At 47.5% G+C, this 21,484-nt stretch overlaps 1 pseudogene across 1 annotated transcript; it reads right to left on the bottom strand.

Annotated features, from left to right (window-relative positions):
* Window positions 1-8,982: 8,982 nt before the first annotated feature.
* LOC307097770 (carnitine O-palmitoyltransferase 2, mitochondrial-like) lies at window positions 8,983-11,954 on the bottom strand (annotated as a pseudogene). Its single transcript has 2 exons — window positions 11,616-11,954; window positions 8,983-10,582 (listed from the first exon to the last, which is right to left on the bottom strand). The product of its transcript is annotated as a carnitine O-palmitoyltransferase 2, mitochondrial-like (transcript).
* Between the last annotated feature and the right edge of the window lie 9,530 nt (window positions 11,955-21,484).

The raw sequence follows: 21,484 nt of genomic DNA, 5'->3' as shown, positions 1-21,484 counted from the left end.
GCCAAGTAAGGTAAAGACTGAGGACTCATCACTGGATTAGCAATGTGGGTTCACTGGGGGCCTGGTGAGCACTTTGGTGAAGTGATAGGAGAGAAACCTGATGGTTCAAGAGAGAGTGGGAGGAGAGAAACTCTGTTGAGGGGCTATAAAGAAGAACAAAGGAATGGGGAAGTAGCTAAAGAGATGTGATATGTTGGGGGGGGGGGAGAGTTTTTGTTGTGAGAGTGAGGAATTACTGCATGTTTAGTCACTGACAGGTATGATCCAATAGAAGAAGAAAAGTGATGATGCAGGAAAGAGGATGAAAAATTTCTGGAGCGGAACCCTCCTGCACTGCTGGTGGGAATGCAGACTGGTGCAGCCACTGTGGAAGACAGCATGGAGTTTCCTCAAAAAGTTAAAAATGAAACTCCATTTGACCCAGTAGTCCCACTTCTAGGAATATATCCCAAGAAACTAGAAACACCAATCAGAAAGGATATATGCACCCCTATGTTCATAGCAGCACAATTTACAATAGCTAAGATTTGGAAACAGCCTAAGTGCCCATCAGCAGATGAGTGGATTAAAAACTGTGGTACATCTACACAATGGAATACTATGCCGCTATGAAAAAGAATAAACTTTTACTATTTGCAACAGCATGGATGGAACTGGAGAGCATTATGCTAAGCGAAATAAGCCAGAGAAAGATAAATATCACATGATCTCACTCATATGTGGGATATAATGATCAACTTAATTTGATGAACAAGAATATATCCAGAGACAAATGGCAGGGGAGCGGGCGGGGGGTGGTGGGGTGTTAGAGAGCAACCAAAGGACTTGTATGCATGCATATTAGCATAACCAATGGACACAGGCACGGGGCGGTGGGGACTTGCCCGGGGTGGGAATGGCTGGGGGGGGGGGGGGGGGGGGGTGTCAATTGGGGAAAAAGTAGACATATGTAAAACTTTAGACAAAAAAATTAAAATAAAATTCTGGAGCAATGTCCATGAGTTAGGGAGCAAGGATAGGATCTAGTGGACAGTGGGTGGGTTGGCCTTAGATAAGAGATGGCCGATTGACCACTAGTTACGAAAGGGAAGGCTGGGGACACAGCAAGAACAGAGATGGTTGGTGGTGAGAGCTTGGGGAAGTTCTTTTCTAGTTGTTTCTATTTCTCAGTATGCCTGAAAATAGGAATCAAGGCCATCAGCTGAGAATTTGGAGGAGGTTTTTGGATAGAGGAGAAAGTATGACCGGGCCATTAGAGTGAAAGAGCACATCGAATAGAGACACAGACTAGATCTGCTGAGCAGCACAAGGACCTACTTGATGCTCATGGTCATGGAGTTAAAGTGACACTATCAGCTATGTGGGTGCAGGTGCCAAGTGGTCCAAGAGTTGGATTCCATCAGGGTTGTGTGCTGCCAAGCGAGTATAATAAAGCAAGAGATGGGCAAGCAGGTTGAGAGAGGGGGTCAGTGAGTGATTGCAATGATAGACCATAGACCTGATGATTGTCCTTATTATTCCCGAGAAAGAATGATAAACAGCAGTGGTCCCTTTGGAGTCTCAGTGGGGACCAGTCTACCCGTATTTCTAGTTCCACACATGAAAGCCAGCCTGTGCCCATCCTGGTGGCCTCATCTTACCAGCTAAGTGGGAGGCCTCTGTGACCTGCTCCTGAACGCCTTCTCTCCCGCCTGAGGCAGGTGTCCCGGGCAGCCAAGCAAACTTTTCAATTTCTCCTCACTCTATTTTTTTCCTACATTTATGTCCAAAGGGAAAGAGTTTGACCACTTCTTGCACCCATGTGACAACAGTGACATGCTGCAGACTGATATCCTGAAGGTTAGGGGCAGGAGGAGGCCTCCAGGGACCCCAAGAGCCACCCTCTGATCCTCCAAGGTCTGGAGGTTTAAGCCAATCTGCACTGGGCACAGCCAGGACCCTCTCTGGGCTGGAGTGTCCTGGCCTTCCAGACCTGGCCCCCTTAGCAGCTGGTCTCAGTGCCAAGGGGCTGCATCCCACCTAAAGTTCTCTCTACTCCCACGGCTGGTTTGAGAAGAGCTGGCAATAAACTTCCCCCAGTCCTGTGGGAACACTGGTCCACCCAAACAATATTCACGGTAATTATTCTCGTGCCCCAGAAGAATGGATCTGAAGTGCGGGCCAGAGGGCTCAGACCAGGGCGTGGGGGCAACAAGAGTCAGGGATGGCCTGGCCTGAGAGGCGACTCCAGCACAGACTAGAATGTGGGACACGAGGCATGAGGAGACTCGCCTCCCACTTCCCACTCAAGATTTGCATCACCCCAGCTGGCGCACTGCAGGGGTTTGGGACAGACTCTCCTCTCATGACCCCTCTCAGGGTCCTCCTTCTAAGGAAGCCCCACCTTGGGGACGGGGCCTGTGTGAATTCAGGTTCCCTGAGAAGGGGCTTGACTGTGCAAGAAATGTATTGGGAGAAACACCTGTGAATGAAAAGGAGCGGATTCCAGCGTGGGGAGTTCTGGAGCAAAGTTGCCAACAGAGAGCGGGACAGGGGTGGACAGGCCTCCGGGAGCGTTCTCGATGTCTTTTGTAAAAGAGAGAGGCCAAAATGTAGCCAGGCTGCCCCCAGAGCCTCAGGGAAACACGGAGCAAAAGGGAGACTCCCACTGCAGGGGCGGGACGCTCAGTTTACTCATGCTCATCAAACGTCTCAGCTCAGGGGTTTTTATAAATTCCAACATGCAGGCAATTAACCACCATACCACCCTATATCTTTGAGTGCTTACTTAAAGTATGTTCTGTTTGGGGCCCGGGTGTGGAGAACATCATGAGAGGCTCACGTCTAAAAAGGAAAAAAGGACTGCACCTGGGGAGCGTTCAATAAAGTCGGAAACAGGGCTGAAGGGCACGCCAGAGTGAGCCGGGCTGAGCCTCAAGAACAATATGTGGTGTATCTGTCTGTCTGTCAGTCACATACTGACCCAACTGGCTGCTGTCACACCCAGGCCACCAGCCCCTCGAGGGCCTGTCAGCCCCACCCTCCCCTGGGTGAGGACTGTGACGTGGGCAGCTGTCAGCCCCACCCTCAGTCTCCCTTGAGCATTGCACAAGGTACTTCCTGCAGCCCGTGGGCCCCTCCGGGCCGGGCCCAGAGCCAGCTGGCGGAACGGCTCCCCAGGCCTCGGCCCAGAAAGGGCCAGCAGGCTGTGAGTCACGGACACTGGCCCTTTCCGCCCAATCTGCTGCACGACCTAACAACCCGCCCATCCAACCGGCACCAGCTCCGGGCCACCCCCATGGCCAGTCTGGGGATGGGCTTTAGGACTCAGCTTGTGGGAAAGATGAGCAGTCATTCGGCAGTTTTCGTGGGAAGAACAGAGCTAGTGGCTGAGGGGTGAGCTGCCTGGTGCTGGCTGCCCGTGTGAGGAGATCGAGGAGAAGGGCACATCCTCATGAGAAGACTTCTTGAAGGAAGGGGCTTAATCAGGTCACAGAGAATAGTCAGAGGAGGGGAGAGAGGCCACCAGGGCGAGGGAGAGGGGAACAGAGGGTGGGGGCGGGGGTCGTCCTGGAGGGGACGTGAGAAGAGTTCCACTGTGGGTGTCGGGAGCAGCAAGGTCGCTGGCTGCGCCAGGGAGAGCCAGACAGTGGGGACCCCGCGTCGGTCGGAGGGTTTGGATTCAGTAAAGTTGGCAAATCAGAACTCTTATATGTTCTTGACTGAGGGTGTGCATGTGTGAGACAAAGATGGAAAATAAAGGAGGAGTTAAGGAGCTGAAGAGAATGGAGGCAAGGAGACCCCTTTAAGAGCCCTGAAACGGGGTTGGGGGTTGGGGGGGGGGGTGAGGAACAAGAGCTCAAGAACAGGAAGAGAGAAAGAGAGCATGGCTCAGAGTCTTTTCAGAGGGAAAATGCACGGATTTGCGACACGTCAGGCAGCGTCTACCAGAGGAAATGAAAGATTCTCCTCGAGGTCGGCCTGAAACTAAGAGTGACCGTGTCAGGGAGAGAACCGTGCTGCCCGGACAGTCACGGCTGGTCTGTCAGTTGTCAATTACTGCCTCTCGGCTCCAATGCCCCCTGGGTGCATAAGCCCCGTGATAAACAAGATTCCTGTGAGGGTCCCTCCTTTGGGATGAGCACCCCGGGAAGCTCCTCAGGAGGGACGTGGCAGGAGGAGAGACTCCCCTGCTGTAGCCGGGGCTGGGGCTGGGGCGTGGGCGTGAGAAATCGGTGGAGCCTGCCCACTGAGCACACAGATGCTCCTGCCCCGCTGGTGCCCAGCTCCTGCCTCACACCCACGCCAGCGGGTGCTGACCACCTGCTCCCCCACCTGCACTGCAGAGTGGCCTCCGCGTTGCCCTCATGCTGTGGAGGGCTCCTGCCCACCTCCCCGGTGCCTGGGCTCACACGGACACCCACACCAGCAGTGGCGGACACCTGCTCTGGAGAGGTGCCTATTGCTTGCCCAGCAACTCCAGACCAGCTCTGGCCTGGCCAAAGCAGCAGACGTCTCTGCCAGCCAGAGGGCCGGGCCCACCTTCTCCCACAGGGCCCACCCCTTTCCGAGGTTGTCCCTCCTTGGGTGCTCTTCCTCAGGGGTAGGCTAGCTTAGAGTTACTCTTTTACCTTAGCTAACACTTCTTTATATGATATTAAGCATCCCACTTAACCCACTCTTTTTAAAATATATATATATTTTATTGATTTTTTACAGAAAGGAAGGGAGAGGGATAGAGAGTTAGAAACATCGATGAGAGAGAAACATCGATCAGCTGCCTCCTGCACACCCCCTACTGGGGATGTGCCCGCAACCAAGGTACACGCCCTTGACCGGAATCGAACCCGGGACCCTTCAGTCCACAGGCTGACGCTCTATCCACTGAGCCAAACCGGTTAGGGCCCCCACTCTTGATTGGACCCAGACTGCCACAGTTTCTCTTTCTGGTTAATCAGAAATTTGCTTTTTTATTTTATTAAAACAAGGAAGAGTTTCTAAGATACCATGGGCCCTCCTCACTTTGTGCCCTATCACATGGGCATGCAGTGCCTTTGTGAGGAATTGCCTAAGGCACTCCCTGTGGGAAAGCAAAGTACAAAGCAATCCCCTCTGTATAAAATCTTAGGTAAAACTTGTCAAGTTTCATTGAAAGCTGTTGGTGAATTTCATTTGTAATGGCATTAAATGTACAGATTAACTTTGGAAACAATTGACATCTTTAAGTACGGAGTCTTTCTATCTAGGAACATGGCATATTTTTAAGGTCTTTGTTAATCATTCAATTTTTTTTATCCCTGATGACCTTCCCATTGAAGTCTCTTTATCTACATGTATACCAGTTTCCTGATGATCAGTGTTTCCTGATACAGCTTTTTCTAGTCTCTTATTTTCCACTTTTTGGGTCCTTATGTTTTCAGTGCACCCTTGAACATGGCAATTAATGGTTTTTAGAAACCCTAGACCGACAGTCACTCTTTTAAAACTGTTTTATTATGATAAACTTTAATCACACAGAAAAGTAAATTGATGAATTTGTCCGTTAATATTTATTGTGATTATTGAAATATTTAGATTCATTACCACTGTTTTATTTTGTGCCTTCTATTCACGCTGCTTTTTCTAAGTTTTTTTTCCTGAATTCTTTTTTATTTTTTAACCCCCTTCCTATTATATTGAAATTTATCTGCTCCATTTCTATTCTGTTTGTAAATACGTTAAATTTTACTTTGTTTACTTAATTTGCTTACTTAAATTAGCAAAGTTTAAAGTTAATTTCTTTACTCCCTTCCAATACAAACCTCAGAATGCATTAGCTCTGTCATATTTTCCATTTGACTTGACATTGTCCTGTTTTACTTCCCTCTTTATTATTGCCAACATTAGTCATCATCATTATTATTAGTATAGTCAGTATTTTGATTTACCATATGTTTACTAACTTGTTTTCCCACCAATGCTATCCTTTCACCCTTTGTTACGAGTTCTAGTTCCTTCTTCCAGGAGTAAATCCTTAGAAGTAGTTGATGAGGGGTGTTGGTGATAAATTTTCAGTTGTGGGTCTGATAGGCTCTTCATTTACTGATCAGTTTTAAGTTTGGCTGAGTCATAATTCTTATTTGGCCATTTTTTTTCTCTCAGCATTTTGAAGATATTTTACTGCCTTTAAAAAATATATATTTTTTTATTGATTTCAGAGAGAAAGGGAGAGGGAGAGAGAGAGAGAAACATCAGTGATGAGAGAGAATCTTTGATCAGCTGCCTCCTGCACGTCCCACACTGGGGATTGAGCCCACAACCCTGGCATGTGCCCTGCCCAGGAATCGAACTGTGACCTCATGGTTCACAGGGTGACACTCAACCACTGAGCCACCCTGGCCGGGCAAAGATATTTTAGTTAATTCTGGCTCTTTTACTGATTGTCAGTCCTTTGTAGGCAACTGGTCTCTCCTTCCCGAGGGCTTTTAATATTTTGTTCTTTATCTTTGTTATTCTGCAGTTACACTACAATTTGTCCAGGATGAATATATTTTTTAAAATGTTAATAGTACTGTTTTTGGATGATGAGATTATGACTATTTTTTTTCACTCTTTCAATTTTCTGCAGTTTTAAATTTTGTTTATATTTATGTGTCACTTGATAAATCAGATTGAACAAACATACAGTTTTATGTATATGTATATATTTTAAATATTTTTTATGGATTTTTACAGAGAGTAATGGAGAGGGATAGAGAGAAACATCTACGAAAAAGAAACATTGATTGGCTGCCTCCTGCACACCCACTGGGGATTGAGCCCAAAACCTGGGCATGTGTCCTGACCAGGAATTGAACCAGTGACCTCTCGGTTTGTGGGTCTACGCTCAACCCCTGAGTGACACCGGCTGGGCAGGATGAATATTTTTATTAGTCCTCCAGATTTGTTGTGATTCCTGGATAATAGCTTAGAATAATAGGTATTATCTATTAAGTGTTGGCTATGTACCAGGCACTATTTAAAATACTTTAAAATGTTAACTCATTTCATAGTCACAACAATCCTATATAATAAAACCCTAATATGCAAATCGACTGAACAGCGAAACAACCGGCAGAATAACCAGTCACTATAATGCGCACTGACCACCAGGGCGCAGACACTTAACGCAGGAGCTGCCCCCTGGTGGTCAGTGCGCTCCCACAGGGGGAGCGCCGCTCAGCCGGAAGCAGGCTCAAGGCTGGGGAGCGCAGTGGCGGTGGCAGGAGCCTCTCCCACCTCCCCGGCAGTGCTAAGGAGCAGTGAGCCGAGTGGTAAGGAGCAGCGAGCAGGCGGACAGTAAGGAGTGAGGGGTCCTGTACTGCGAGGGGGATGTCCGACTGCCAGCTTAGGTCCTGGACTGCGAGAGGGCGCAGGCCAGGCTGAGGGGACCCCCCACCCCTTTCCAGGGCTTGAATATTGTGCACTGGGCCTCTAGTACTATTATAACCCTCATGTTATAGGTGACTAAAGTATTTCATCCAAGTTACACAATGGGGAATATTGAAGACAGGATTGGAACCTAAGCTTCTCCCAGGGTTTCCCCTGGACTTCATGGACTCCGTGAATTGCTTTTCTGCTTAAGCCAGTTGGAGTTTGGTTTCTGGTACTTGCACCTGGAAAAATTCTGACTGATCCTTGGGCAATTGAGTGGATGTTGCTGCTACTTACTGAAAAAGAAAACTCAGGAGGGAAAGTTTCCCTTTTGGAAAAGATAGGCACAGCATAGAATTACCTTGTCCAGGAACCTGTTGAATGTCTTCCTGGATGTCAGGAACTTTTAGAACCATCGCTGTAATTTGCTATTGCTGTACCATTGCTGTACCCGCAAACTCCCCTGTCTCTGTGGCCTCTGCTGGAACTGAGTGAGCATCTGAAGGAAATGAACTGACTCTGAGCTGTGGTTTGAAGCCATGGGTCCTGAAGCACTGGGGAGTGGCAATAAATTGTGATGGGTATTATAAGTGGTCTGTTAATGACAAAGCATCCACATTTTCAGAAAATATCTTTATTTTTATTAAAGTAATCCATGCACTTAGTTTTTTAAAAATCAAATAGGCCCTAGCCAGTTTGGCTCAGTGGATAGAGCGGTGGCTTGCTGACTGAAGGGTCTCGGGTTCGATTCTGGTCAAGGGCATGTACCTCAGTTGTAGACTCCTCCCCAGCCTGGGCCCTGGTTGGGGCGCGTGCAGGAGGCAACCAATCAATGTGTTTTTCTCACATCGATGTTTCTATCTGTCTTTCTCTCTCTCTTACACTCTCTCTAAAAATCAATGGAAAAATGTTCTCGGATGAGGATTAAAAAAAAATCAAATAGTTTTACAAAGCTTATAATGAAAAGCATTAACCCCCTGCCCCACTCCCACTCACTGGCAGCAACTGCATTGAACTCTTTTAGTTGGTATTTGCCTCCATATTTCTAAGCAACATGCTTATACTGTTTTTTTCTTGATTTTTATTTACTTCCTACTATGGAAGATGAGGACTTGGTTCTTTTATCCTATTCTCCCTCAATTCTCAATATTGTTATCATTTTTTGGTCAACATTTATTATGTACATTATTGTGATTATGCAGTATACGATTATATCCTTTTATCCTTAACTTTTAGTTTTCTTGGCGTTAATACTTGCCTCATTTTTCATTTGCTTAGCTTTCTTTCTTTCTTTCTTTTTGCAACAATTACATTTTATTTCTGCTTCAACAATAAATACACCTGAGTTATTTTTCCAAATCCTACCCTCCTAATCTAATGCTCTTAAAATTGAAATCTCACATCATATCTAATTGTGATCTAATTCCACTTGGAAATTACAAGTTTAGTTTTAAAACCATGATTTTAAAGCTCAAGCTTCACAGCATTGGCTGCTGAGGCACCTCATTAGTTCCAATAGTCACAGAATAGCACCTATTGGCTACACAGGCCTCAATTTTCATGTAGATGCAGCATCTACATGGAAATGGAGGCTTTTAACCTGCCCAGAAGCTAAGTTCTGATGGATTTGCCTTCCATGGCATCAAACATGTCACCTAGGCCTTCTGCGCACATCGGAGAAACTCCCGGGCATTGTGGCCTGTGTAGGAGGAGACGTTGTAGCCTGTCCAGTTGTCATGAACGGCATACCCAGCACCAAAGCCATCAGGGACCACGGGGGCAAAGCCACCAATGTCCACTGCTGGGCTGGTCAGTGTGCTGGTGGACAGGATGTTGTGGTTTATCTGCCCTCATGCAGGGTCCAGATAGAGCTCAGGCAGGGCAATCCCTTTGGCTGCTGCCAGGTACCGCAGAGCAAATAAGTGTCAGTCAAAACCCCGGCCCATGGCCGCTTCTTTGGTCAGCTGGCCGTGGTTCTGGAGCACTCGGCCATCATCTGCTTAAGCTCTCCCTCGCTGTGCTTGGAGGGCTCCCTGACAAAGGCCTCAGCGCACCTCTTTGTGAAGATGGAGGCGGGCGGGTGGTCTCGGTGTGGCCGTGCTTGAACGCCGCAGTGCTGCAGGACTCGTAGGTGGCCACCGTCTGCCCATATTGCCTCAGAAAGGCCATCTGGAAGGCCAGCCGGGCCACTGAGTCAGGGCTCAGCTTCTGCTTCTTCAAGAATTCTTTGCCTCCTCTCTGAACCTGGATGCAGTTTGCATGGTGGCATCAAACTTTTCCTTAGCAGCAACGATGCCAGTCTTTAAGGCATCGTTCAGCTTGAAGTTGTTTCTGCACAGCAACAGAGGAGTCAGTGCTGGCCGGCTGGCTCTGTGGAGTGATGACAGGGGCCTGAATACTGCCTTTAAACACGTCATTGGAAAACCTGAGCACTGCAACCCCATGGCCCCAAGCATGCTCAAAGTGGACAGTGGCCGTGCCGTCCTTGGCTATAATGAGGTTAAAGGATTTATCGAACCAGATGTGTGTTCCATCACTGTGCAGCATGGTATGTGGACAATTGGACAAGGTCCTTAATGGAGAAGTCATCTAGGCAGAGACAGAACACAGCACAGTCCACTTTCCTCAGGGTCTCCTCGTCGCCACCACTCACCAGCTTCTGCCTGAGCTCTGCCCAGATATCTCGGTTCTCACTGGGCAGATATGCCAGTGGAAACTCGGGGGCAGGGCTATTGTCTGAGAGAATGTACTTCAGATGAGCCTGGATTTCAGAGGCGCTCACAATGTTCCCATTTTGATCCAGGACATCAAAGACATAGAAATGTCCTTTTCATAGGACCAAGAGGTGTCTGGCCTTGTCATCAGTGAAGAGTTCATCCTGACTAGGTCTGGGTTAATGAGTTGAATTGAAAAGCCAAAAATACTGGGACATATCCAGTGGATATGCATTGACCAAGTAGGCACCATACCAAGATAGAGAGGGAGGCACAAAGTGTATGAGTTTCTTTTGGCAGGGCTCAAGTAGAACGCTTCTGGTTCCAAAAGGCCAGCCGGGAGTGTCTTCAGAAGCCGGATGGCAGAAACCGTCATGTTGGTCGCCCGGGTGAGCTGTTCATTATACTCAGTCTTTGGGTCAGGATTGAATGCCATAAATGGATTAAAGTTCAGGACAGTGGGGTCTCAAGCAGTTAAGTACATATAAAACCAGGGACAATAATGTTTTTGAAGTTCATCAATGTTGTAGCATGTATCAGTTCTTCATTTCTTTTTATTGCTGAATAATGTTCCATTATATAGATACTAAAGGCCTGGTGCGTGAAATTCGTGTATGGGGGTGTGTGTGTGTGTGTATGTCCCTCAGCCCAGCCTGCACTGTCTCCAATCTGGGACCCCTGCGGGATCAGGCCTAAACCGGCAGTTGGACATCCCTCTCACAATCCGGGACTTCTGGCTCCTAACTGTTCACCTGCCTGATTGCACCTAACCACTTCTGCCTGCCAGCCTGATCGCCCCCTAACTGCTCCCCTGCTGGCCTGATCTCACCCCCAACTGCCCTCAACTGCCGGCCTGATATTGCCCCTAACTGCCCTCCCCTGCCAGCCTAGTTGCCCTCAACTGCCCTCCCCTGCAGGCCTGGTCACCCCTAACTGCCCTCCCCTGCAGGCCTGGTTGCCCACTGCCCTCCCCTGCAGGCTTGGTCGCCCCCAACTGCCCCCCTGCCAGCCTGGTCACCCCCAACTGCTCTCCCCTGCCGGCCTGGTTGCCCCACGCAGCCTACTGTTCAGTTATTTGGTGGTCCCTCACTAACCCCCCTGCCGACCTTGTTGCCCCACTCAGCCTGCTGTTCGGTTGTTACTGTGACAGAGTCCCAGACAATTTGCATATTCCTCTATTATTAGTATAGATAGCACATTTGCCATCAGTTGATGGACATCTGGGTTGTTTCCACTTTTTTGGTTATTATGAATTCTCTTGGGGATATAACTAGGAGTGGAATGGCTAGGTCATGTGTTAAGTATATGTTTGACCTTTTGAGGAACTGCTAAGTCTTTTCCAAAGTGCCTGCACCTTTACCACCAGCAGTGTATGAGGGTTCCAATTTCTCCACATCCTTGCAACATTTGTTATTGTTTGTCTTTTTGATTGGAGCCAGTCTGGTGGGTAACCATCACTGTGGTTCTGATTTGCATTGCCCTAATGTTTATTAATTGCCTTTTCTTCCTCATTCTCTTTCCTTTCTTGACTCTGAAATGTCGCTCGTATGTTTATTCTGCTTGTCCTGAGCAACCAGCTGATTGTGCAATTCTTTTCCAATCCTATTTTCAAAATTCTTGCAAAATTCTTCTGTTTTCCTGAACTGCCCATCATCCAAGAGAGCCTTCTGTGCACTGAGGTACCTTCTAATGGTGTCTTCAAGTTTGGGAACAGGCAGCCTGGGCAGGCTGTCCTAGTAGTGCACGGTGGGCACAATGCTGCGCTGCAGGTACTGTCCGGGCCAGAGCAGGCGCTCAGGGGCTGCGGGGGGCTCCCTGGCCGACGGCAGGGACCTGGGGCCAGGCACACAGCAGCAGGCGGGCCACCATTGTCCCTGGAGGCGGCGGCTGCATGATGCCGAGTCTCATTTGCTTAGTTTTCTATGTTACTGTCACTAATTTGTCCTCAAACTCTCATCAGAGTATAAGTTGACTGTTAATATGTCAAGTGATTATAAGTTTCATAATTTTTCCTCTTTGACCTCCTCCTGCTTTTGATGTTTCCTGATGTTCCAGTTTGGACTGGTTACCCTGTAGGTAATGTCCTGGGATTTCCCTTCAACATCCTTCTGGGTATTTCCTTTGACTGGCTTTTATGCTGGAGCCTCAGTTTCTTGGATCTTCTTCCTCTTAGTTGGTTTATTCTCATTTTGGTGGGACACATCCTCTAGTACCTTAATTCCCAAAGTGTGGTCTATGGACCAGCAGCATTGGCATGAGCTTGAAGAAATTATGAATCTCAGGCCCTACCCCAGACCTACAAAATCAGAATCTGCACTTTACCAAGTTCACCAGGAGACCCACCTGCTCTTCAAGGTTTAGAAAGCACGTCTCTGATAGCTCATGAGAAAGGTAAAATTAACTCGAGAACTTGCTTTTGTATTTATCTATATTCCACTCTCACTTTTGGCTAATAGTTTAGGAATAAAATTCTAAGTTGGAAGTCATTTTCTGTCTAGATTTTTAAGACAGTGTCCCATTGCCTCCTAACCTCTGGTGTTGCTGTTAAGTTCAATTCCATTATGATTTCCAGTCTTTTGTGTATGACCTTGTTTCTTCCTGTTACTTTTAGTCCAGATTTCTGAGGTTTCATGACAGTGTCCATTGGTAAGGATCTTTTTGTTGTTGTTATCGAGTGTCCTGTGTCCTGAGTGAACCCTTTTAATCTAGAGACTCTTCTGGTTCAGCAATATTTTCCTGTTATTTCTTCAACAACTTCTCTAATCATTTCCTTCATTATCTGTTCCTGAAACTCCTAATATAAGGTACTTGATTTCTTGGTGCCTTTATGAATTTTCTTATCTTAAATCTTTTATTTTAATTTCTTTATATTTCTGTTTTGCTTGCAGGGAGACTTTTTCAACTTTATTGACTAATTCTTCCATTAATTTTATTTGTTTCTGTCATATTTTTAATGTGTAGGAGTTCTTTATATTCTCTGAATGTTCCATATTGTGGCATCCCATTTTTCTTGCAGAGATGCATCATCTTTTTTATCTGACCAAAGATATTAATTATTGTTTTTTATTTAAAAATATTTTTATTGATTTCAGAAAGGAAGGGAGAGGGGGATAGATAGAAATATCAATGATGAGAGAATCGTTGATCAGCTGCCTCCTGCATGCCCCCTACTGGGGATCGAGCCTGCAACCTGGGCATGTGCCCTGACTGGGAATCGAACCGTGACCTCCTGGTTCACAGGTCAATGCTCAACCACTGAGCCATATAGGCCGGGCTACAGTTTTTTTTAAATGTTCTCCTGCTTCCTGCATTGTGTCTGTTTCCTCCGAGTCTCTTTGTTTTGTAGTTTTTATCTTCAGTTATTAGTAAATGACTTTTAGGATTTCTTCAAATGCTTGGTGATCCTCAGCTGTTTGTTCACATTTAAGAGTGAGGAACTGAAGTGATCTCTGGAAGCCCTGTGCATATGGTCCGAATTGGTTGAGTAAGGACTTCACTGTAAGTTGACCAGGCTGGGACCTAGAACGGTGTAGTACAACCCTTACCTGTCAGATTGGAAGGTTTTTGTCCCTTTCGTTGGTCAGTTTCACTGAAAGGGACTCTCTGTTCTCCTGCCTGGTGTGGTGGCAATGGTGAGGGCGGTGGGTGTAAGGCTGGCTGCCAGCATTCTCAGGGCTGAGTGGGAAAGAAGCCTGTGGGTGGTAACGCACATTTCAGTATGAGGACTTCCCCTCCGTCTGCCTGCTCACGGCTGAGCCTGTAGTCCTGGAGTCTGCTTTCCTTGACTCTCCCTCCTCTTCAGAGAGTAAATCTCTAACCTTTTGCTGGGCTTGGGCAGGTGATCTGTGGAACAAGGATATTCTTCCAGCTTCCATACAATCCTCCTGTTTTCAGGTTCATCTGCATCTTTACCTTTAGAGGAATCTGAGCTTTTCTAGGGTTTTGATCCATTAATCAGTTTAATTTTTGGCTCTCTGATTTCACCCAATTGCAGACTCATATATTTTTAAGTTTTTAATTGTGTATAACTTATACAGATGAATGTGCAGCTGGATGGATATTTGCACCAGGAGTAACGACCACTCAGTCAAGATATAGAATACTTTAATCACATCTGAGGGTTCTCTTGTATCTCCTCCCAGAAAGTAATTCCAACCAAAGGTAACCCCTTTTTAACTTCTGTCAATAGATTAATATTGTCTGTTCCAGAGCCTGGCATACATGGAATCATGCAGTGTATACTCTTCTGTGTCTGGCATCTTTCACTCAACATTGTTTGGCCCTGGCCAGTGTTTCTTGGTGGTTAGAGTGTCAGCCTGCACACCGAAGGGTCATGGGTTCGATTCCCAGTCAAAGACACGTACCTGGATTGCAAGTTCAATCCCCCACCCCAGGACAGGGTGCATGATGGAGGCAACTATTGATATGTCTCTCTCACATGGATGTTTCTCTCTCTCTCTTACTCTCTCTCCCTCCCACCTTTCAACTCTTTCTCTCTAAAAAAAAAAAAATCAATGGGAAGGTCAACGCTCAGATGGTGAGCATTGACCCAGGAACCAAGAGGTCACAGTTCGATTCCCAGTCAAGGCACATGCCCAGGTTGCAGGCTCAATCTCCAGTAGGAGGCGTGCAGGAGGCAGCTGAAGGATGATGTTCCTCTCTCAGCAATGTTTCTATTTCTCTATTCCTCTCCCTTCCTCTCTCTCTAAAAATCAATAAAAACAGCCCTAGCCAGTTTGGCTCAGTGGATAGAGCATCATCCTGTGGACCAAAGGTTCCTGGGTTCAATTCCAGTCAAGGGCACATACCTTGGTTGCTGGCTCCTCCCCGGCCCGGGCCCTGGTTGGGGCTCATGCAGAAGGCAACCTATCAATGTGTTTCTCTCATATCGATGTTTCTCTCTGTCTTTCCTTTTCTCTTCCATTCTCCCTAAAAATCAACGGAAAAATATCCTCGAGTGAGGATTAATAGCAACAAAACATTATGTCTACACAGGTACTTTGTTTTTAGTTGCTGGTCTTGGTTTCTGGTTCACCATCCTTTCATCTCTTTCTCTTTGCTTGGCAGCCACTCCCATCCCTCCTCACACCTCAGCGCCTTCTCTGACCAGCTTCCTGATGGCTGTGGGGTGATGGATCCATGCTGGCATGGCTCGCCTTAGTGGGTTTGCACAGTTTCCTCCCTGATTAGCCGCAGTCGGCTCTTTGAACTTGGGCCAGGTGTGCAGCCACCACCTCATGCAAATGGGCTCATTGTCCTGGAAGCTAACGTGTGTGTGAAACAATATGGGTGTGTGTGCATGCGAGAGAGCCTGGCCTGAATTTCTGGCTCTTTCACAGATGTTTCTTTTGATCTGAACAAGTCTGTCTCTCCCAAGCCACTTTGGTCCACCAAATATTGAGAACTTCTCCAGGGTCAGCGGGGTTTAGGTTGATGAAAAAGACTCACCCTGACCCAGCGGTCTGGTCCCTCTGCACACAGGCTCCCCTCCCTGAGTGCTGAGCCGCCCGTGGTCAGGCTGCTGCTGCATGGCCTGCGCCCCTGCTCCCACAGCTCTTTGCCCCACTTACGTAAGTATTACCATTAAATATGCACAATATGTGGTCAGCAGAGAAAGTAGATAAAAATATTTGAATTAGCAAATGAAACATTATATAAAAAGGTGACTAATAATGAAAAACTGAGAAGTAATATTATTTGATACTTTAAAATAGTATGATATTAAGAAACCAAGTATGTCAAAGGTGCTATCTTGGAGTTAAGAACCAATAATCCCAGGTGCTGGAAATGCTCTTTCTGAATCTATGCAAGTGGAGGAATGGTCAAGAGCTAATTGGAAGCTAACTTGAAACGCTCAAACTTCTAACATTCCTCTGGGTCCTTCTTCAAACAAGGCCACCCCTCATTTGACAACTTTGAAGACCTAGTATTGAAACTTATTTAATACCTTTTTGTAGAGATTTTAATCTTTTCATATCTAGCTATGTTTGTTGTTTCAAAGAAAGCATTTCCTGGTTGTTTTGGTTTTGTTTCATCACGTATAGACAGAATATCCTGTTCAGAGTTATCTTCATTGATGTTAGTGCTGTCACATTTATATTCCAGGGGTTCCGAAAAACCTTTCACTGGAGTGCACATGATTCTTGCAACAGAAGTGTTGCCTTGTTGATAACAATTTTCTTCCTTTTCTTAAAGATTAAGGAAGTATAAATAAATGCTTTCTTAAAATGTACCTTAATTTGATACAAAATGTTGCTGTAATGCCCACCTCTGAAGGGAATGAGTTGTGCTCAGTTAGTACGCTCAGCATAATGGAACGTTATGTAGCGTCATTGACATTAGCCTCAGATATAAAGACTCTGATCCTCTAGCAAGGCTGACTCTGCCACCTCCGATCTCAGGGCCCTCCTGCCTGGGTGTCCTCAGTGGGGAATCCTCGCCCCCTCCAGCCCCCCGCCCCCGACCTCTACCCTCCCATCCCCCGTTGCAGCTGGTCCTCTGCCTGCTGTCTGAGCCTTCTGGGAATGGGGCTCCTGGGATTTCAGCTTCCAGACACTCCTCTGCCCTGGGGTGAGGGTGGGGTGGGGGAGGGACTCTGTTGGGTGCCTAACCCATGCCTAGTGGGAAGCTTCTGCTTTAGTGGGCTCCTGCACTCAGCCTTTCTGGGGAAGGGGGGAAGGGAAGGGCTGGCAATATGCTATGAGCCAGGAGAAAGAGGTTGTGGGAGCTGAGTGATGGAGAGGGCTTCCCAGGGCCTGTGGTGAGAGGTCTGGGAAGGGTATGCAGGGGAATGGGGAGGGGTTACAGACAGCCCAGAAGGATGACCTCTGAAATAACATCTTACACCAGGAAGTATGTCAGTACTCTACTTTTAAGTAGCACAGAATACTTAATGGTGTTGCAATAACAGTAAGTACCAACCCATCTCCCAAATCTCCGCTTAAGGAATGCCTCCTCTGTGAATCTTTTCCCAGATGTCCCATTTAGATTTCTTTTCATTTTTATAATTTGTGTTATCGCATTTCTATAATTTGTGCTATCTCATTTTTATAATTTGTGTTATCTCATTTCATGTGTAAGGGGGAGGTTGCCAAGGAATGGGAAGAACTAAAATCTGCCACTTAACATAAACTAAGTTCAGTTTTACATTTGGGTAAACGCAACCTTTCTTAGGAAATGCATATTTCAGAGCCAATGTGGCAGCTAGGCATAGGGAGAGCCTCGGACCGCCTTGGAGGATGGGGAATGTGAGCTGCATCTATTTGGGGTTTTCTGGAGTCTTCCTGGCCTGGCCTTTGGCTCCTGCTGGCTGAAATCACAGCTGGTGGGGCAACTGTCCTATTCTATGCTGGTGAGGTCAGGGCCACTGCTGACTTGGACCCACCTCAGCTCTTTGGGGCCTGAGAATACTCTGCCTCATTCAGACCCTGTCCATCCTTTGGCTCAGGCTGGGCACCCCCAGGTTCTGTCACACCCCACCACTCTCCATGGCAGCCCCTGGCAGGCCTTTCGCTCTCAGCTCAGCTACCTTCTACACCCTCAGTGGGAGTTCAGGGAGACTTCTGGGTCCCTTCTATAGCACCAGGGGGCTTAGGAAGATTGGGGGCACCATTGATGCCCCTGCCTTACGTAGACCCTCCCGCAATCATTTCTAACCACCACTGTGGGCATCCCTGTGTCTGACCAGTGCTTCTCTCAGGGGACATGATTTTCCCATTGTGCACCTGTAGAAAGAAGAGCAAGCCCACAGTTACGGGATTTTACCCAAATGATTTGTTTGTACATAATTGTCCCTCAGGGTTTGGGGCTGGGGCAGGAGCGAAGACACACAATGGCCCCCACTCTTGTCCTCCCTGCCCCCCTCCTGGAAGTACCAGCTTTCTCCCTTCATCTGGTGTTGTTGGATGGGCACGTCCCTCCAGTACTCTCTCTCTCTCTAAACAGGACTTGGCTTATGATCTGTAAAAGGAAACTCTTGGAATTTAGAAACTCCTTTATTTTCTCACAACATTCAGCCTTCAAGCCTTGTCTCTGGAGAGTTAACTTTGGAACTGAAGCAGAAGGAGGGCCCCTTTTTCTCTCCAGCTTTTAAAACGGGTGCCATTAGCCAAAGAGGGGAAGGTGTGCAGGACAAATGGAAAGCACATTAGCATATACATTTAAAATCCTGCTACATGAGAAAAAGTGTCTAGTGTGGCTGTGGCTGGGCAGTGTGATGACCCTCAGGGTTCAGCCCCATCTCCAGGCCCCGCTTCTGCCCCTGGAGGAGCAGGGAGGGAGGGGGGCGTCCTCAGCACTGGGAGGCAGCTGGCGCGGCTTTCCCAGCTGCAGGTGAGTTGGGGATCCAGGCCTTGCAGGTGGCACCGGTATAGGACACGCCCCTCCCAAACCCAGAAAAGCTGATTGCCTCATGGTCCTTGCCCTTGGGGGTTGCAGGTTTGTGGGGTGTTTACAGGAAAGCGACCACATTGCAGATAAGTCAAAGCTGGGTGAAGGGAGAAGGGTGCATTTTATATGAACTCCTAGCAACAGAGCAGGATGCCTGAGATTCTGGACATGGGTTTGGGTGGGGTCCTGTGCAATCTGGTGTTGCGGGGAGAGGTCACCACTGGAGTTTAGAGAAAGAGTTTTTCTATTGAGGTAAACTAACCCACAGAAATAAACATCATTAGAAGACCCATTCATGCTTAAAACAGCTTAGTTTTGGTTTGTGTTTTGAAAACATATAAAAGCCTTAATGACTCTATTTTAAAAATTATGAGCTAGGATATAAAAGTTATAAACACTATACATTTTAGATACACGCATTTCCAATGTGTGGGAGGTTTATGGGAAGAAGAATCAAAGAGGAAAAGATCAACAGGGCAGAGTGGGGAGCAGAGAGAGCCCCGCAGAGAAGGAGAGGCCAGATGGGGGAAGGCAGATGAATCCTGAAGGAAGACTGGTCCAGGTCCATCAGACATGCTCCTATCTTAACATCCTGCAGCTCACGTACCTGCTACCACTGCCTCCAGACCAAGGTGATGAGCTAAATAATATGCGTTTACAGCTCTTCCATAGCTCTTCACCTTGACATTCCAGAGGCTCTGCTGGGGCCTGCCGTGTAAGTCCCAAGTTCTAAGACACTGGTGTGCTCCACTGGCTGAGGGACATGGAGTGGAAGGCAGATTGCACACGGGCCAGAAGCTTCCTGAGGTGAGAGCAGGCCTGTGCTTACTCACCTGGCCCTGTCTGGGACACGGTAGACACCCAGTAAGTGTTTGTTGGGTGAGTGAGCAGCTTGGCTGGGTGAGAGGCACGTCCTCTTCAATAGCCTTAGAATGAGGCCGGGGCCGGTGCTCCTTTCCTGCTTGGTCCTGAGCCGCCGTGAACAGGAAACGCCCCTTGTCTCTTGTCATCTGAGTGAGTAACCTCTTCCCCGTGACACAAGAGCGCAGGCCTGCCTGTGCCTTCATCCTGACATGGTACTTGGTGCCAAACGTTGAAGCGTGTGTCATCCCTGCCTCACACAGCACGTCTTGCCACCTGTCCCACCACCTGCTTTTGCCTGGAATCAGCTGGGCCTCAGCTCTGTCTCCTTCTCCACCCCTGACAGGTGCCTCCTCTCCTCTAGGACAGTCATTGAGTGTTATTCTAGGGCAGTGGTTCTCAACCTTTCTCATGCCGCGGCCCTTTAATGCAGTCCCTCATGTTGTGGTGACCCCCAACCATGAAATTATTTCCGTTGCTACTTCATAACTGTAATTTTGCTACTGTTATGAACCATAACGTAAATATCTGTGTTTCCCGATGGTCTTAGGCTCTACAGCAGCGGTTCTCATCCTCTCTTCTCCTCCTACTGCAGCACCACCTCTGGCTTTGTGTGCCTGTGTCACAATGCCAGATGAGTTGGCACAGCGGGTGGTAGGAGTCTTTTTGGAAATGATTCCTAAACCAGAATGGCTAGCAGTAACCTCACTATACAGGAAACTGACTGCAAACCGCACAATTTTGTCCCACTAAACTGAAATTAGATGCATCTCTAACTCAACTTCTCCTTACCCAGATCCTAAAAAATAGGATCAGTCACATCCACGCTAAGAGAGAAGGTGGAAGAATGGGAAGAAAGTGGTCTAGACCGGTTGTCGTGTAAATAGCTTACTATTGCAATTTTATGAACTCGCGAACGACCACCAGACCCTACTGCCGGGCTCTTCGGAGCCTTGGAAGGGCGCGGGCAAGAGGAGGACCCAGTTTAAGCGCCATTAGCTCCACAGTTAACCCACCTCGGCCTGGACACGATTGTTTCAGTGTTACGATGATCAGCTCCATCGTCTGACAGGTCTTTTCATGTGGCGGCAAGACGGCTATAGCAGCAGCTCCAGCTTCGCATCCTCCGAGGGGCTCGTCCAGCAGGAAGGAGGAGGCGCATCCCTCAGCACTTCATGCACCAGGATCTACTTTGCACCAGCCTGGGTCATACGTCCCACACGCGGGGCCACCAGCCTGCCCGGCTGTGTGACTGCGGCTGGCTGGAGGCGGTGGAGCAGCAAACCGTGGGGCTGAGGCCAGGGGACAGGTTGGTTCCACAGAAGAAATTTGGGGGGAGGGGTGGGTCTTAAAGGGCCTATAAATGCTGAGGGAGTGTAGAGAGTGGTAGGAAGGGGGAAGCCAAGTGTGGGGGTTCAGAGCTAGTCACCCCAAGATGCGCTTCTGTGGTGGGCGGGTTGTTTTGAGCTAAGGGCACTTTAGCGGTGGGCTCAGGAGAAACTTCTGCCCCTCCCTTGACTCCCTTGAGATAGGGGCCATGCTCATAATGGGAAAATTGTCTAGTGTAGAGCTCAGAAATGAGCTCTTCTGTAGGGCAGGACACACTTCTGTTTACTAAACATCTGCTCTTCTTATTCTGCAGCCTCTCTGCCTCTCATCAGCCGGGGACTTTGTGCATTGCTTCATCGATAACCCACTTTGGAATAAGTTGTTTGTAGGTTTCTACATTTTCCTCTTTTTCATTAGATTTTATATCTGGTTCATGCAAATTATTTTTTCATTTGTTCATAGACCACTATTTTCTTTTCTTTTTCTTTTTCTTTTTTTTTTTTTTTTTGGCTGATTCTGTAATAAAACATTTTATATCCATTTGCAATAATTTAACATTAATTCAGTTTCAGTTGCCTTGGAAAAACAAATCATTATTGCTCAATTGCATAGTGAATTGACAGTAAAATTACTGAATTTATGTCATTTCAGGAGAATATGTAGTGTTCTTGTGCACATTAAATAGTTTAAACACATGATTTTACCACGTTCTTCCCCCCGCCCCCCCCCCCCCCCCCCCGCCCCGCCGCATAATACCATTTACGAGTTTCCTTGACTGGTCTCTTTCACCTTTACTACAAAGTTTGCCATTTGAGTCTAAT

Source organism: Cnephaeus nilssonii (genome assembly GCF_951640355.1).
Source record: "Cnephaeus nilssonii genome assembly, chromosome: 4".
In the NCBI taxonomy this organism is placed as follows: domain Eukaryota; kingdom Metazoa; phylum Chordata; class Mammalia; order Chiroptera; family Vespertilionidae; genus Cnephaeus; species Cnephaeus nilssonii.
The sequence above is the reverse complement of the archived record's forward strand: the minus strand, read 5'-3'. Positions and strand labels throughout refer to the sequence as shown.